Here is an 18709-nt window from a genome sequence, read left to right as displayed (position 1 = left end):
TGGGACAAAGTGAGAGAGTGTCATGGACATCTATACACTACCAAATGTAAAAAGATAGGCTAGTGGGAAGCAGCCACATAGCACAGGATGATCAGCTCAGTGCTTTGTGACCACCTAGAGGGGTAGGATTGGGAGGGTCAGAGGGAGACGCAAGAGGGAGGAGATATGGGGATATATGTATATGTATAGCTTATTCACTTTGTTATAAAGCAGAAATTAACACACCATTATAAAGCAATTGTACTCCAATAAAGATTTTTAAATCACCCAAAAACAAAAACAATAGGTCCTTATTATTTTTGATTATCAATTGAGAGACCTATTAGTATTAAACACTATTAACTTTTCCTAGGTTTTCAGAGGAGTTTATATAATTATGCACATTTATATATGACATATATATGTATCATACATTTAATATGAATACAAGTATATAATATAGCATGTATATTTAAACATGCATCTCATTATCCTATGTATATGTGTTAATATTTGTTGAAGAATTATTTTTTGTGGCTTACTTAGACATTACATTATATTATCTCTAGACCATAAGATGATTCAAATGATTTGAGTAATATTTCATGCAGAGCATTTGAAAAGATATGAAACTGCTAATTTTAAGTTAGTTTAGTTTAGGAAAGAGAATATGTTCCTCAATCATAAGTTTAAATAAATACTGACCTCAGAGTAGAAGGCTCTTTTGAATGTGGACTTTTCATCAAGTTAGATGTGGCTTGCCAGAGTCAATAGCCACTTTTGGGTTTTGATCACTTGAAAGGATTCTTTCCTTTCCTTCCCCAGAAAGTGCTGGAAAGATAGGGTCGGGTCTCAAGGTGTCATCTGAAAGGGATAGAAATTACATCAACTATAACAGCCTAGTTTGTAGATGAAGTTAAAGACCCCTTACCTAGGAAAAAAGAAACAGTTGGTTACTGGCTTCTCTTACACAGCCTAGTACATCAAAAGTGGCATGGTTATCCAAAGTGTCTGAATGTTTTCCCTTTAAGGTTGAGAAGAAGGGAAGGATATTTGTGTTTACCACTCCTCTCCAACGTAGTACTGTTGTTCTTAGCCAGTGCAATGAGGCAAAGAAAAGAAATAAAAGACATGTAGTTTAGAAATGAAGAAATAAAATTATCTCTACTTATAGTCACCATGATTATATATGTAGGAAATCCCAGGGACTATATTTTTTAAAATCCCTCCTAGAACTAACAAGTCAATTTAGCAAGGTCAAAGGATATAAAATCAACACACAAAAGTCGATTGTATTTCTATACACTAATGTACAAATAGAAAGCAAATTTTAAAAGAAAAAATAAAAGCAATTACAACTCCAGAAAATTAAATATGTACATATCTCACAAAACATGTGCAGAATTTGAATGCTACAAACTAAAAAAATCCTGATGTTAGAAATCAAAAAGACCTCAATAGAGACACTTACAATATTTATGGATTTGAATGTTCAACATAGTAAACATGTCAGTTCTCTTCAAATTGATCCATACATTTAACACAATACTAACCAAAACTTCAGGAGATGATTTTGTAGATATTCACCAGGTGATTTTAAAAGTTATATGGAAAGGCAAAAGAACTGCAACAGCTACAATAATTTAGGAATAGAAGAAGTACGTGGGAGGAATCATATTACCAATGTTAAGACTTAATATAAAGGGCTACAATAATCAAAATATTGTGGTATTGCCAAAGGAATAAAGACGTAGATGAATGGAAGAGAATATTCTAGAAATAGACCCAAACAAATATGAGCAATTCATTTTTGACAAATGCAAAAACAAATCAATAAAGAAAGGTTAGTTGTTTTTGTTTTTTTTTTTAACAAGAGGTGTTGGACCAACTGATCATACATATGTAAAAAAATAAACCTCAAATTAAACCTCACACCCATACAAAAATTAACTCAAAATTGATTATAAATATAAAACATAAGAATATAAAACACCTAGAAAGAGATTTAGGAGAAAAATCTTTGTGACTTAGGCTGAGGCAAAAAATTCTTAGATAACCAAAAGTATAGTCCATAAAAAATGATAAATTGGATTTCATCAAAATCAAATATTTTTCCTTGCAGAAAACATGTCTAAAGAATGAAGACAAGTGACCAAATCAGAGAAAATATTTACAATATTTACACATATCCAGCAAAAGACTTGTATGAAAAATATATAAAGACAAATAAGGCTCAACAATAAGAAAATAACCAACCATATGGAAAACCAGGTGAAGGATTTTAGCAAAACTTCACCACAGAGAATATAAAAATAGTAAATACACACATGAAAAGATGTTCAGCATTATTCATCTTTACGAAAATACAAATTACAGCCAGGATGAGAAACCATTGTATTTCCTACTGGAATGGCTAAAATTGAAAAAATACTGACAATAATTTCCAGTGATATGTGGAATAACTGGATATCTCACATATGGCTAGTGAGAGTTCAACATTTCACAGCCACTCTGGAAGATAATTAGATGGTTTCTTATAAGTTTAAACATACACCGTTTATATAATGTAGCAATCCTACTCTTAGGCATTTACCTTAGAGAAATGAAAATTTACACTCACAATAAAAAACTGCATATTAATGTTTACAGCAGCTTTATTCATATTGCCAAAACTGGAAACAACTCAATGTCCTTCAATGAGAGAATGAGTAAATATATTGTGATAAATTGATAAAATGGAATACTATTTTATTAAAGAGAATGAGCAATAAAAAGAAATGAACTATTTTTATCATTTTTCTTCTCCCATTTATTTATTTAAATTTTATTGGATTATAGTTAATTTACAATGTTTTCTTAGTGTCAGGTGTATAGCAAAGTAATTCAGTTATACATATACATATATTCGAGGAATGAACTATTGATACATGCAAGTGGACAAAACTTAAATGTATTAGGATGAATGAAAGAAGTCAGTCTTAAAAAGGTAAATTGGATGTGCTTCCATTTATGTAACATTCTCAAACATACAAATCTCTAGTGAGGGAGAACATCATTGTTCTAGGGGTTGGGTTTGAGGGAAGAGTATGACCATAAAGAGATAGCCCAAGAGAGTTTTTGGAGTGATGGAACAGCTTTCTGTCCTATTATGGGCATAGTTACATGTATCTATACATGTGTTAAAATTCATAAAACTGTACATCAAAAGAGAAAGTGAATTGTATGTGATATTTAAAAAATAAAATTTAAAAACATCAAAGTCATCAAATTTCATAGTAGTATTTCTAAATGTCTCTTTACTGGTGTTTCACAAATATATGCCAACACCTTACAAATATAAAAACAAAACAAAATAAAATAGAACACAATAACAATGAAAAGCAAAAGAGCAACAAAGCAGTTATAAATGAACTGCACTGAAACAACGTATTGTTGGAATTCTGGAATTATGACACACAATGCCATTCTTTATCAAAATATCCTTCTCTTAGGTTTATTGTTAAGAAACTTGGCTCTGTGTAACCACTTGACCTTCTTTTCTTTAATGTTGATATTTTGATTAATAAGTTTTTACTCTAGGGAGGTATTCACCAGTTACTCCTGAAACCTTTCTTTGAGTTTTATAGACTATCCATATGCATAGTAACACTTGAATTTTAATGTACTCTTTAAAGATTATCCAAAAGCACTTAATGAATACTCTGGTTCATGTAATAAGATGTTGCTATTCACGCCTTGGGGTTCCAGAGCACATACATATTGAATAGGAATTAATATTTATGGTTATTCCTATAATTATTCTAAAACATGAGGAATCTATGAAGATAGTATCTTATTATTGACCTAACAAAATCCAACCTCAAATGTATTTACTTCACAAATTTAAGAGCAATGACTTCATTAACGAGGAAGGTACAATTTACAAACACTTCACATGTTTGATACAACTAAGACTAAACACTCTACTTACAAACATTTGAATCTTTGAAATCATCCATAGATTTTAGCCTCAAGATTTATCTCTTTTGCTTCTCTAGCTGAAAAGTTTACTGGATTGTCCTTTCTTTCTCTCCTGTTGCGGAGAACAGGCTCCGGACGCGCAGGCTCAGCAGCCATGGCTCACGGGCCTAACCACTCCACGGCATGTGGGATCTTTCCGGATCAGGGTATGAACCTGTGTCCCCTGCATCGGCAGGCGGACTCTCAACCACTGCGCCACCAGGGAAGCCCTGTCCTTTCTTGAGGTGTTCATTTAAAAGACCTACCTGAACCTTTCAGAGAAAACTTGGCTGTTTAATATTTAAAAGCCAAAATCACTATATTTTTACTGGAAGTACAGTTTTTGAGAAGCTGTTTTGCAGGATTTCATCAAAAGTGGTTTGTTCCTCATTTCTTTTAACTGAACAAAGAAATATTGCACTAAATAATTCATGTCTTTTATAAATATCTTATTTTAAAATAAAAACACCTATTATGTACCAGGTTCTGAGAAATGAGCTGGTAATATAATGGTGTTATGGACCGAATTATACCCCCCCCCGCAAAGAAGTCCTAAAGTCCAGGGCTGCAGAAAGTGACTGCATTTTGGAGATACGATCTTTAAAGAGGTAATTAAGTTAAAGTGAAAATTTTAGGATGGGTCCTAATCCAATATGACGGATGTCCTTATAGAAAGAGGAGATTAAGACACAAACACACAGAGAGAAGACCATGCACAGCTACAGGGAGAACACAGCTATCTACAAGCCAAGCGGAGAGCTCTTGGAAGAAACCAGTCCTACGGGCACCTTGATCTCAATTCCCAGCCTCCGTAATTGTTGTTGCAGCCACTCAATCTCTGGTACTTTGTTATGGCTTCCCTAGGAAACTAATACAAAATGGCAAAGAAAATAGATACAATATGTGCCCTACAAATAAATCAAGTAAGGGGGCAGAAACAAAGACACTACATAGGCAAAAATTAATACAGATTCTATCTAAGAAAATTATGGATGCTACAAATGAGTAAAACAGGGATGATCTATTTTTCAGGAACATGGAGGTGATATTTAAAAGTGAGTCATTCAGCTAAATAAAAGGAAAATTATTTTAGCCAGTGAAAACTATATGAGCAATACCAGTGTAATGGAATTCTCTGAATGAGTGGGAGAGCAGTGGGTGTTGGATAGAGAGGCAGGCAGGGTGGAGCAAGCAGAACATCTTAAGATTCCCTTTAGAATCTTCAGCTTTTTTTTTTTTTTTTTTTTTAACATTTAATCTCACCCTTAGCCTTTGACAGCTTCTGGGACACAACCTCTGGTCTTTCTCCTCTGGATTTACTTTTTAGGACTGCTGCTTAGTGGTGCCTTGATTTTGTGTTCTAAATGTCTGGATCTACATTATATTAAGCTCTAGAAAAGAGTAAAATATTAAAGCGAGTATTTCAAATCCCTTTTGACCTTAATATTTTGTGGCTCTATGAATTTTGTCTGTTAATTATTATATATTGCTTTGAACTTTGGATACACACTCAGCAGCAAGACAGGTTAAAAAATATATTTGCTATAAGACAAGCTATGGCTCTTTACAAAAGAGGCTTTGAAGTATGCTTTTATTAGTATGGACTGTATGTATGTATGAATTTACTTATTTATTTATTTATATCTGATCATTCACTTACCAATTGTTTATTTTTTTTACTATTTTTAAAAACATCTTTATTAGAGTATAATTGCTTTACAATGGTGTGTCAGTTTCCACTTTATAACAAAGTGAATCAGTTATAAATACACATATGTCCCCATATCTCTTCCCTCTTGTGTCTCCCTCCCACCCTCCCAATCCCACCCCTCTAAGTGGTCAGAAAGCACCAAGCTGATCTCTCTGTGCTATGTGGCTGCTTCCCACTAGCTATCTATTTTACGTTTGGTAGTGTATATATATACATGCCACTCTCACTTTGTCCCAGCTTACCCTTCCCCCTCCCCATATCCTCAAGTCCATTCTCTAGTAGGTCTGCATCTTTATTCCCGTCTAGTGCCTAGGTTCTTCTGAACATTTTCTTTTTTTGTTGTTTTATGTTTGTTTGTTTCTTTTTAGATTCTATATATATATGTGTGTGTTAGCATACGGTATTTGTTTTTCTCTTTCTGACTTACTTCACTCTGTATGACAGTCTGTAGGTCTATCCACCTCACTACAAATAACTCAGTTCCATTCCTTTTTATGGCTGAGTAATATTCCATTGTATATATGTGCCACATCTTCTTTATCCATTCATCAGTTGATGGACAATTAGGTAGCTTCCATGTCCTGGCTTATGTAAATAGAGCTGCAATTAACATTTTGGTACATGAGTCTTTTTGATTTTTCATCATTAGTGTATAGGAATGCCAGAGATTTCTGTGCATTAATTTTGTATCCTGCTACTTTACCAAATTCATTGATTAGCTCTAGTAGTTTTCTGGTAACATCTTTAGGACTCTCCATGTATGTTATCATGTCATGTTCAAACAGTGACAGTTTTACTTCTTCTTTTCCAATTTGGATTCTTTTATTTCTTTTTCTCTCTGATTGCTGTGGCTAAAACTTCCAAAATTATGTTGAATAATAGTGGTGAGAGTGGGCAACCTTGTCTTGTTTCTGATCTTAGTGGAAATGGTTTCAGTTTTTCACCATTAAGGACAATGTTGGTTGTGGGTCTGTCATATATGGCCTTTATTATGTTGATGTAACTTTCCTCTGTGCCTACTTTAGGGAGGCTTTTTATGATAAATGGGTGTTGAATTTTGTCGAAAGCTTTCTCTGCATCTATTGAGATGATCATACGGTTTTTCTCCTTCAATTTGTTAATATGGTGTATCACGATTGATTTGCATATACTGAAGAATGCTTGCATTCCTGAGATAAACCCCACTTGATCATAGTGTATGATCCTTTTAATGTGCTGTTGGATTCTGTTTGCTAGTATTTTGTTGAGGATTTTTACATCGATGTTCATCAGTGATATTGGTCTGTAGTTTTCTTTCTTTCCGACATCTTTGTCTGGTTTTGGTATCAGAGTGATGGTGGCCTCGTAGAATGAGTTTGTGAGTGTTCTCCTCTCTGCTATACTTTGGAAGATTTTGAGAAGGATAGGTGTTAGCTCTTCTCTAAATGTTTGATAGAATTTGCCTGTGAAGCCATCAGGTCCTGGGCTTTTGTTTGTTGGAACACTTTAAATCACAGTTTCAATTTCAGTGCTTGTGATTGGTCTGTTCATATTTTCTGTTTCTTCCTTGTTCAGTCTCGGAAGGTTGTGCATTTGTAAGAATTTGTTCATTTCATCCAGGTTGTCCATTTTATTGGTATATAGTTTCTTGTAGTAATCTCTCATGAGCCTTTGTATTTCTGCAGCATGAGTTGTTACTTCTCCTTTTTCATTTCTAATTCTATAGATTTGAGTCTTCTCCCTTTTTTTTCTGATAAGTCTGGCTAATGGTTTATCAATTTTGTTTATCTTCTCAAAGAAACAGCTTTTAGTTTTATTGATCTTTGCTATCATTTTCTTCATTTCTTTTTCATTTATTTCTGATCTGATCTTTATGATTTATTTCCTTCTGCTAACTGTGGGGTTTTTTGGTTCTTCTTTCTCTAATTGCTTTAGGTGTAAAGTTAGGTTGTTTATTTGAGATGTTTCTTGTTTCTTAAGGTAGGCTTGTATAGCTGTAAACTTCCCTCTTAAGACTGCTTTTGATGCATCCCATAAGTTTTGGGTTGTCATGCTTTCATTGTCATTTGTTTCTAGGTATTGTTTTTCCTCTTTGATTTCTTCGGTGATCTCTTGGTTATTAAGTAGTGTGTTGTTTAGCCTCCATGTGTTTGTATTTCTTACAGATTTTTTCCTGTAATTGATATCTAGTCTCATAGCATTGTGGTCAGAAAAGATACTTGATACAATTTCAATTTTCTTAAATTTACCAAGACATGATTTGTGACCTAAGATATGATCTATCCTGGAGAATGTTCCATGAGCACTTGAGAAAAGTGTGTATTCTATTGTTTTTGGATGGAATGTCCTATAAATATCAATTATGTCCATCTTGTTTAAAGTATCATTTAAAGCTTGGGTTTCCTTATTTATTTTCATTTTGGATGATCTGTCCATTGGTGAAAGTGGGGTGTTAAAGTCCCCTACTATGATTGTGTTACTGTCGATTTCCCCTTTTATGGCTGTTAGTATTTGCCTTATGTATTGAGGTGCTCCTATGTTGGGTGCATAAATATTAACAGTTGTTATATCTTCTTCTTGGATTTATCCCTCGATCATTATGTGTTGTCCTTCTCTGCCTCTGGTAATAGTCTTTGTTTTAAAGTCTATTTTGTCTGATATGAGAATTGCTGCTCCAGCTTTCTTTTGATTTCCATTTGCATGGAATATCTTTTTCCATCACCTCACTTTCAGTCTGTATGTGTCCCTAGATCTGAAGTCAATCCCTTGTAGACAGTATATATATGGGTCTTGTTTTTGTATCCATTCAGCCAGTCTATGTCTTTTGGTTGGAGCATTTAATCCATTTACATTTAAGGTAATTATCAATATGTATGTTCCTAGTAACATTTTCTTAATTGTTTTGGGTTTGTTATTTTAGGTCTTTTCCTTCTCTTGTGTTTCCTGCCTAGAGAAGTTCCTTTAGCATTTATTGTAAAGCTGGTTTGTTGGTGCTGAATTCTCGTAGCTTTTGCTTGTCTGTAAAGCTTTTAATTTCTCTGTCAAATCTGAATGAGATCCTTGTTGGTTAGAGTAATCTTGGTTGTAGGTTTTTCTCTTTCATCATTTTAAATATGTCCTGCCTCTCCCTTCTGGCTTGCAGAGCTTCTGCTGAAAGTTCAGCTGTTAACCTTATGGGGATTCCCTTATTCGTTATTTTTCCTTGCTGCTTTTAATACTTGATCTTTGTATTTAATTTTTGATAGTTTGATTAGTATGTGTCTTGGCGTGTTTCTCCTTGCATTTGTCCTGTATGGGACCATCTGTGCTTCATGGACTTGATTAACTATTTCCTTTCCCATATTAGGGTAGTTTTCAACTATAATCTCTTCAAATATTTTCTTAGTCCCTTTCTTTTTCTCTTCTTCTTCTGGGACCCCTATAATTTGAATGTTGGTGCATTTAATGTTGTCCCAGAGGTCTCTGTGACTGTCTTCAATTCTTTTCATTCCTTTTTCTTTTTTCTGCTCTGCAGTAGTTAGTTGCACTATTTTATCTTTCTGGTCACTTATCTGTTCTTCTGCTTCAGTTATTTTGCTATTGATCCTTTCTAGAGAATTTTAAATTTCATTTATTGTTTTGTTCATCTCTGATGTTTGCTCTTTAGTTCTTCTAGGCCCTTTTAAACATTTCTTGTATTTTCTCCGTTGTATTTTCAAGATTTTGGATCATCTGTACTATCATTATTCTGAATTCTTTTTCAGGTAGACTGCTTATTTCCTCTTCATGTTTTAGGTCTGGTGGGTTTTTGTTTTGCTATTTCATCTGCTGTATTTTCCTCTATCTTCTCATTTTGCTTAACTTACTGTGTTTGGGGTCTCCTTTTTTCAGGCTGCATGTTTGTAGTTCCCATTTTTATTGGTGTCTATCCGCAGTGGCTAAGGTTAGTTCAGTGGGTTGTGTAAGCTTCCTGGTGGAGGGGACTAGTGCCTGTGTTCTCGTGGATGAGGCTGGATCTTGTCTCTCTTCTCTGCACGTCCATGTCTGGTGGTGTGTTTTGGGGTGTCTGTGGCCTTATTATGATTTTAGGCAGCCTCTGTTCTAATGGATGGGGTTGTGTTCCTTTCTTGCTAGTTGTTTGGCATAGGGTGTCCTGCATTGTAGCTTGCTGGTAATTGAGTGGAGCTGGGTCTTGGTGTTGAGATGGAGATCTCTAGAAGATTTCCACCATTTGATATATACGTGGAGCTGGGAGGTCTCTTGTGGACCAGTGTCCTGAACTTGGCTCTCCCTCAGTGGCACAGCCCTGATGCCTGGCTGGAGAACCAAGAGCCTGTCCTCCACACAGCTCACATTCACTTCACTCAAAGGGCATCTTCTCAGTACTCAGGAATCACTCTGGAAGAAAAACTTTTAGAAGAGAGTTTTCCTTAACCTTCCTGGATTACTTTCCAAAGAATCTAGTTTTCCTCTTGGAGGGTTCCCAATTATTTATTGACCATGCACTATAGGCTAACTTTCTCCTAGATGCTAAGTGTTATATTTATACTATCCCTCTTTCTAGGTTCTCAGCATCCATAGAGGGAGACAGACATTAAGAAGCACAATAAATAAATACACAATTACAAATTGTGATGCATGCTTAGAAGGAAACAGTCTGGGTACAGAAATTAAAAAGTAATTAATGAGAGGACAATCTATTAAGGTGGAACATTGTCATCCTTGAAAGATGGGAAGGAATCAGCTACAGGAAGTGGGTACAAAAACAACCTGGGTATAGGGAATTGCAAATTCAGAGATTTTGAAGTGGGAATGACGTGTATTGTAGGAACTAGAAAACAACCAGAATGGGGGGAGTATATTTTGGCACCAGATGAAGTTACAAAGGTAAGTATGAAACAGATAATGTCTTTGTAGTATATGTCCAAGCATTTGGATTTTATTTAAACTTAAGTGGGAAGCCAGTGAATGCTAGCAGAGTGGTTAGTGAGTTAAATCAAAAGTTACAGCAGAAAAGGGATAAAAATTGTCAGTAGTCTAGATTTCAGATTTTTTTTTTGTCCTTAATAAGACTTTTAAGATTGTGCATTTCCCTTTTTTTTTCTGTATTTTAACTGTAAGTGCATGATTAACTTGATTCTCTGTCCAGGCTAAATTTTATTTAAGCTACTATGTTTGTTTCATTCAGTTTAATTTAAGGTATTTTAGAGCAATATTGTATATTACATGGGAAAAGAGAACATATTTTCTTTCATAGAAATACCTTTAATAAAAGAATAGAGTAAAAATTGGGAGATTGATTGTATGTGTGCATTATTATCTAAAAAAATAGAGTGACTGACCTTCATCATACCAAATCTGATTCAAAAGCCTAAACTCAAACTTTGCTATAGGACAAGTTTCAATAAAACTCAACTCTATTTTGGTTTCTTTACCTATAAGTAAAGAAAAATTCCTTTAGCAAGTAGAATTAAACTGAAGAACAACAAATCCATTGTGCTGTGGATTTCTTTTGAAGTTTCAACAGTGGTATAATTAAAGTAGGATTTCTATAGGCAGCACACAGAAGAAAGAGGAACAAATCAGCTGATATGAAAGGGAGTACCTTAAAAAAACAGCAAAAAGTATTAAGCTTAAAATTATTTAAGAAAACAAACCAGTACTGCATATAGAGAATGTTGATTTCTTTGAGCTCTTGAAATTACCTTTCAAGGGCCAGGGGAAGATGTTAATAAAAGGAAAAATATAGGATGAAGAATAGGAATAGTTTTTTGATAGTACAAGGCAAACAAAATAAAACAAAACACTGGAAACACTTGCAGTTAAAAAAATGAAAGTTCTTATCACTTGAGATACTAAAAATAGATTGAAACAGAACCACATGACATAAGATGTTCTATAGTTTGAGAACCATTCTTTCCCCCAATGAAATAACAGTTATATAAACATTTTTCCATTATAAGTGGAGATATTAAAGAATATCCTGTGCCTACTACTTTTTTAGTACTTTTTAGTCTTTTTCTCTTGTTTTGTAAGATCTGTGTATGTATGAAGGATTTTAACTCTATGTCTGTGGCAATGCTTTTTAAACATTTTTGTTGATTAATTTTTAATTTTCTTTCACTGTTTTATGACATGGAGAAGTGTTTAATGTTTACATATTAAGATTTATCATTATTTTTCTTTTATGACTTCTTTCCTTTTTTTACCCTCCTTTGTACAGCTTACTAGAGTCTAAAATATACTAAATATTCACAAATTTGTCTCCTAGATCTTCTTACAGTTTTGACTTTTTTAAACAGTTAATACTTCTTATTTATGAATGTATTCATTACACAATTATTAAGTAAGTATACTCATTGAAAACGGTTCAAGAAATATCTAAATCTTGATAAAATATGATAGTTTTGCCTTGCTTCCTCCCCATTTTCTTTCCTCTTCCAAAGTCATAAAGTTAACATGTGGTGTATATCATAAGTGTTTTTCTAAGTATCTGTAAATACACATGTTCACACATATATACACGAATACATATTTATGTAAATTATATTATATTAATGTTTTCTTTCTTGCTTTTTATTTAATAGCACTCTCAGATATATTTCTTTATCAAGAAATAATTTTCATTATTTTTAACAGCTGCATAGCATTCTATAATATGGAAGTAATATAAACTAACTCTTCCCACATTAAAGGATCTTTATATTGTTTGCATTTAGTTTTGTTAAAATTTTTTTTAATGAACATTGTTTTATAAACATCTTTGTAAATATATATAAAACTTCTGCAAGTCTTTAATTAAGGCTATTAGACAATTGGAATTGCTGTGTCAAATGGTCATGCTTTAAATTTTGATATATATTGTATGCCTTCCTCAGGAAGGATTTAACACATTTCAGTTCCACTGTTATGGTCACTACAGCTGGCTACTTTGTGCATTGTCAAACAAAATGATTTCCAACTTGATGAGTGAGAAATGATATCTCCTTGTTGAATGAATTTGAATTGTTCTGATTGCTAATGAATTTTAACACCTTTTGCATTATTTGTGTTAATTCCTTTTATGTAATTGCTTGTGCATGTGTATCAGTTATCTACTGTAAAAATTGTGCTTCATAGCAAACAACCACAAACCCAGTGGCTTAAAAGAATAATCATTTATTTAGCTCATAGTTCTGGGCTGGCTGGTGATCTTTCTAGTCTAGGTTTACTCAAGCATCTGCATTTGTGAGGAAGCATTGCTTATCTTGCCTGGGCTGTCTCAAGTGTTGGAGGGTTGGTTGACTGTCACCTGCTCAGGGTTGCCATTGGCTGTGATAATGAGGTTAATTCAGTTCTGCTCCTTATGCCTCATCCTCCAGAAGGCTTCTCTGGGCATTTTTTTCATGGCGAAAGCAGAAAAACAAGAGAGAGAATAGGAGCTTGTATGAACTTTTCAAGGCTCTAGTTATGTTATGTTTGACATCATACCACTGACCAAAGCAAGTTACATGGCTGGACCCAGAAACAAGAGCAGGAGGCCAGGATGGTGGAGACTCTGTCCAGAATGGGAGAACACTGCAAAATTATATAACAAAGGATGTGTATACCGTACATTGGAGAAAAAGGAAAATTAGGGCCATTTTTGCAACCCATAAACAATACCATGTTTCTAATGGTATGTATGATGTTTCCTTGTTGGTTTCAAGGATTTCTCTGTTTTTGCATCCAGAATACAACAACATCTGCAAGTCAATAAGAAAAGGCAAGCTCCATAACTCTAACAAAATTTTAAAAAGATGGCAAACATCCTGAAGAGAGTTCACCAAAGAAGATATCCAAATAGTCAATAAGTATATAAAAAAGTGCTCAGTGTTATTATATATCTGGGACATGCAAATGAAAACCAAGTATAATATTATTATGAAACCACCAAAATGTTGCCCAGGATGTGAAGCAGAAGGATTTTCATGGACTGTTGCTATAAAATGGTAAACCACTTTAAAAAACTGTTTAGTAGTTTCTTATACAATTAAATAGACACCTCTCCTGTAATCCCAAAATTCCACCTCTAGGCATATATCCAAGATACAGTAGTGAGTTACAAGCATCAATATCTATCATAATAGTAATGAAAGCTGAGATCTTTAAAATATATATTATTTTAAAAATAATGATAAACCCATTGCATGTAAACACAAATATCACCATTTTTAATGAAAACTAACTATATTTTGAAAATGAAAATATAATTAACAAGAAAATTGAGTTTGTTTCCCTCTTTTCACATTTAAATATTGGCTATAGTCTTAAGATATATATGTTTCCTTTGTTATGAAGATATCTTTGTTTTTCTCATTCTGAGAGTTATTATCAGAAGCAGTTTACATTAGTTTTACATAATACTACTACAGCCTTTGCAAGATAACATTTACCATCCATATATTGATATAATGTACTATTTTCAAATTTTAAACTACACCTACATTCTTGGAATTAACCTCACTTGGTCATACTGTTTTATTTTATTTCTGGGTTGCTTGGTTTTGGTTTTTTGAATTTTGGATGCTAACATTTTTGCATCTGTATTTGTAAATTATATTGTTTTATAATTTTCTTTATTTTGTACTGCCTTTGTAATTTTCTTGTTAATGTTGAGGTTATATGCTCTCAGTAAGATGAATTAGAAAGATTTTCATTTTTAAATATTCTGGAACAGTTTAAGTAGCATGGAAATTTTCTGTCCCTTAAAAATTTGAAAGAAAGTATGTGTACAATAGTTTCTGCCTGGTGCCTTTATTAATGGTATTATTCTTTTCTAATTTGATTTAATGACAATTGGTTATTTTTCATTTCCTAGATTTTTGGATTTTTTATATTCAGAAAATGTAGTCAATGTTATAGCTCTTCTTCTATGTACTGTTTATTTTAAATGTGTTTTATATTTAGCTATGACATATACAAATTTATTTTTGTCTTTTGAAAGCAAATGCGGATTAAGTGTTAACTTGTTACTTATACCACATTCCAACAGGATTATCCAACAGCTCTATCTGTGTTCCAACAGCTCTATCTGTGTTCCAACAGCTCTATCTGTTTTCCAACAGCTCTATCAGTATTCCAACAGCTCTATCTGTGTTCTCAAGATAGAGCTGAATCTCATCTAATTTATGATAATTTTTTTTTCTGAAAATGTCAACAGGTTTTTATTTAATAGATTTTTACTGTACACATTTTTACTTTTCTTTTTATTTGAAAGCGTATATATTTGTTTTAGTTACCAAATTAGGTCTTCCATTCCATTTTTTGTTTTCCTTATTAAAAATAGTTTATAGGGCTTCCCTGGTGGCGCAGTGGTTGAGAGTCCGCCTGCCGATGAAGGGGACGCGGGTTCGTGCCCCGGTCTGGGAAGATCCCACATGCCGCGGAGCGGCTGGGCCTGTGAGCCATGGCCGCTGAGCCTGTGCTTCCAGAACCTGTTCTCTGCAACGGGAGAGGCCACAACAGTGAGAGGCCCGTGTACCGCAAAAAAAAAAAAAAAAAAATTATAAAACTCAAACAACAGTATTGCAGTATAATATTTGGAGTATTTTACATATTAAAATTGCTTTGAAGCTTGTGTGCTTTATATAGTCTTAATATTAGGAATCTTATTGTTTTTAGTTACTGCTGAAGTAAACACACAATGTATGAGATATTGAATGGGGCAGGTTTCTAACTAAATTACCCTTCAGGGTGTAGCTGGAGACTCTGTCTTCAATGACTCAGTCTGATCTCAGGTGGCCTCGGCCTGCAGTGGCTTGAAGCAGGGTTTCAGTTCCTGGCCAGTGACTGAGGTCTGGTTGTGGCCGTGAGAGCACCGAATCCTAGCCACTAGACCAGTGGTCAGTGACAAGGCCCTGACCCTATGGCTTTGCAGAAAAGAATTCCAACAAAGACAGAAAGTAGTGAAACAAGTAAAGTATTAGGAAAAACAAAAAGAAGTATAATATGTGTGGATAGACAATGGGCGGGCTCAGAGTGAGAGTTGTGCCCTTGTGGCAGTTTGAGTCACTTTTATGGGCCATTTCTTCTGTGCTCCCTTTGACCAATCATTTTAATTTGCCTGGTTTGGAGTCCACATTTGATGTATCTCAGGATTTTTCCATGTGTGCGTGCACATCTCTTAGCCAAGATGGATTCCACCAAAGAGGCCTATGGGTAGGTTTGGCCACTAGCATCACTCCCCTTTTGACCTCCAAGGAGCCTTTCTGTGCATGTGTAGTCAGGGAGGTCTCCTGACTTCAAGACTGAGGAATATGTGGTCTCATCTTCTATCTGGTCAGGGCCCAGACTCCTCTCTCAATTGTCCTGTTATTCCAGTCTCGCAATATTGGTCCATAAGGAACAAACTCAAACCGTTTGCCCTGGGGTCCCATCTGTCTCCTGCCTCAAGTCCACTACCACATAAAGTAATATAATTATACACCAATAAGATGACAGAATAACAGATGGAAAATCTATTAGATTTGCTCTCACATATGAGAGCATCAGAGACTAAAATACTAGTGCCAGTGGTGTGGTGTTGCCAATCCTGCAGTCTGATCAATGCTAAGGAAAATAGAATTTCAAAGTTTTGTCTCAGCCAGAGCGCTGAGGTTAAGATAAGTAGGATATTAATATTTAAAAATGGAATAAAATTAAAACATATTCCAGAAACTTAACAGCAGCTGAATCTTTGTTGGTGCCATTACTGAAATGAAATAACTCTGTATGAGGTGCTGCCCACCCATAAGAAAGCGAGGAGAGGCAGTATTTTTAGCAAAGTATAGCAGAGATGCTTAGAGAGAAACTTAAAGAGAAACAGCTCAGACAGAGCTGGAGGGCCATCTAATTCCCATCCTTTGCTAGCTGGGTGGTTCTCGGCATTATCAAACCATTTAAATTAGGAAGCTAGGAGGTTAGAATTTTGACCCACACAATTCACTTAAAAAGGCATCATGTAGTCCTGGTTTGATGTATAGTTTTATGAAATGGTTCTTACAGAAATTTTAGGATTTGTTGTACAGCATTAAAACTACTCTTACAAGCAAGATTAACTTAACATTTTTCTTTAAAACTGTAATGTTTTTATTTGTTTGCTTTAATGAAATTTTACTGACTGTTTAAAATATATTTTAGTAATCTGATTACTGTGCTTTTCACCGCAAATGAGAAAATTCAGTCATAGGTAAATCAAGAGATAATTTTACTGGTGAAGCTAAATCCATTCTAAAGAGGATTCTGGATTCTTACTGTGTTAATAAAATGTTTAGGGAATAAACGTTTTTTCCCCAATATAAAAAATATGAAATTTACTATTATGCTATTGGAATAAGAAATGTTTAATAAATTTGTGTTTGTTTGTTTGAATGAATGAATAAACAAGTGACTTGCTAAGTGAAGTGTATGGTTTGTGTGGCCTGAAAAAGCCATGAGAGCTGAGATTGGGGCTGATTCTGATTTGAAAAACTTTTCATTCCTTATATTTCAAAGAGAAGCCAAACCTCAGATAACCTGATGCTACTGAGTTTAGGGAATGTTCAAAGACAGAAGTTTTGCAGTTTTGTCCATAGACATCTTTTCTGGAAGGTCTACTCTTGGCTTAATATGTGGGCTTCAGTGAAACAAATTTGGAAACTATCTAGAGTGCTCACAACAATAAAAACCTTTGCAAAAAAATCTTTGGCATTCAGGATTTGATAACGGAAATGTGAAAAATCTCCTTCTCTGGGTCTGTGCCTTCTTATAAACCTAACTACCATCTTATTTGGCATGTAAATATTTTCCCATAGCCCCAGAGACTCCCATCAATGAATTTATTAAACTTGTCTTATCCAGAATGTAAATGTTTCTGTAAATCTTCACCATCTGTTGTACCATATAATTGCAAATGTGGAGCAAACATAATTCATGGTTTTATCATAATAAATTTAGATATGTTACTTAAATGTACTTGACTATTGTATATTCAAAGCAATATGGAATTTTCAGCCTTTCCTTCCCTCCTAGGAACTGTTGTGAAGCTGTCCTTTCCTGTATTCTGTATGGCAAAGGGGTTTTCTTGAAAAAGACACTCTCTTCTCTAGACCTGCTAGACTACCTGGTCCAAGTGTAACAGACAGTAAATGAGATGCCATTAGGTTAAACTGAGCTTCCTCCTAAGAAACATGAATAATTGAAATCCTTCACATACATATTTATTTCTTCCTCTCTGCTTGTCAGTCACTCATCAGGGGCCACTACTGGAAATATACCTGTCTCAGACTCAAGTGTGTTATTTGACTTTCACCTTGTCACCTTTATTTCAAACGTAAGAGGATTTTACACTGCCTATTTTTTAAAATTATACACAATTTCATATTATCATTATAAGAAAATCACCTTTGAGTTAGTTGTCAAAATATTTCCACAATGCTATTATTAAATCACAAGCTTATATTTTCTACATTTCTGAAGTTGATTCTGTATTTGATTTGATATGGGTGTCATTTTATAGGTAGAATATAATTTAAAAAATAGTTGTTTCCATGAAGTGAAATGTTCATTGAGAAATAAGTGGACAGATGGTCTAAACCTTGAAATGAAAATCTATCCGTAACAATGTTGAGCTGCTAAGCCCTTTTGGAATTCAACATCAAATTCTTGAGCCAGATTCTGCCATTCTCTTAGGCTTTAAGCAGTCTGCCTGAGTGGACTGCAAATTAGGTCATCCGATGTAATGGGCTGTTTCATCAGGGGATTACAATCATCAGGCTTCTAGCTCTCTGGGTTCTACTCAAACCTTTTATGCCAACACTGCAGAAGTAATGGCACTCTATCAGATTACTATTCTCTTTATTCCCTAGAATAGGGACTACCAGAGGTGAGATTGTGCCTTTTCTTTCTGAATTCTCAGGGGCTAACATAGGAAAGACATGCAGGTGGATGAACAGCAAAAGCTTATTAAATTACTGAATTAGATTAGTAAACCACAATGAATGTATGTTGAATGAATGAATAAATAGAAAATGTCTCTCATGAGGAAAGAAAGGATAACTTTTCCAAGTGACTTTTTTTTTAATT

This window comes from Stenella coeruleoalba (genome assembly GCF_951394435.1).
Source record: "Stenella coeruleoalba genome assembly, chromosome: 19".
Classification (NCBI taxonomy): domain Eukaryota; kingdom Metazoa; phylum Chordata; class Mammalia; order Artiodactyla; family Delphinidae; genus Stenella; species Stenella coeruleoalba.
Note: the sequence above shows the minus strand (reverse complement) of the source record.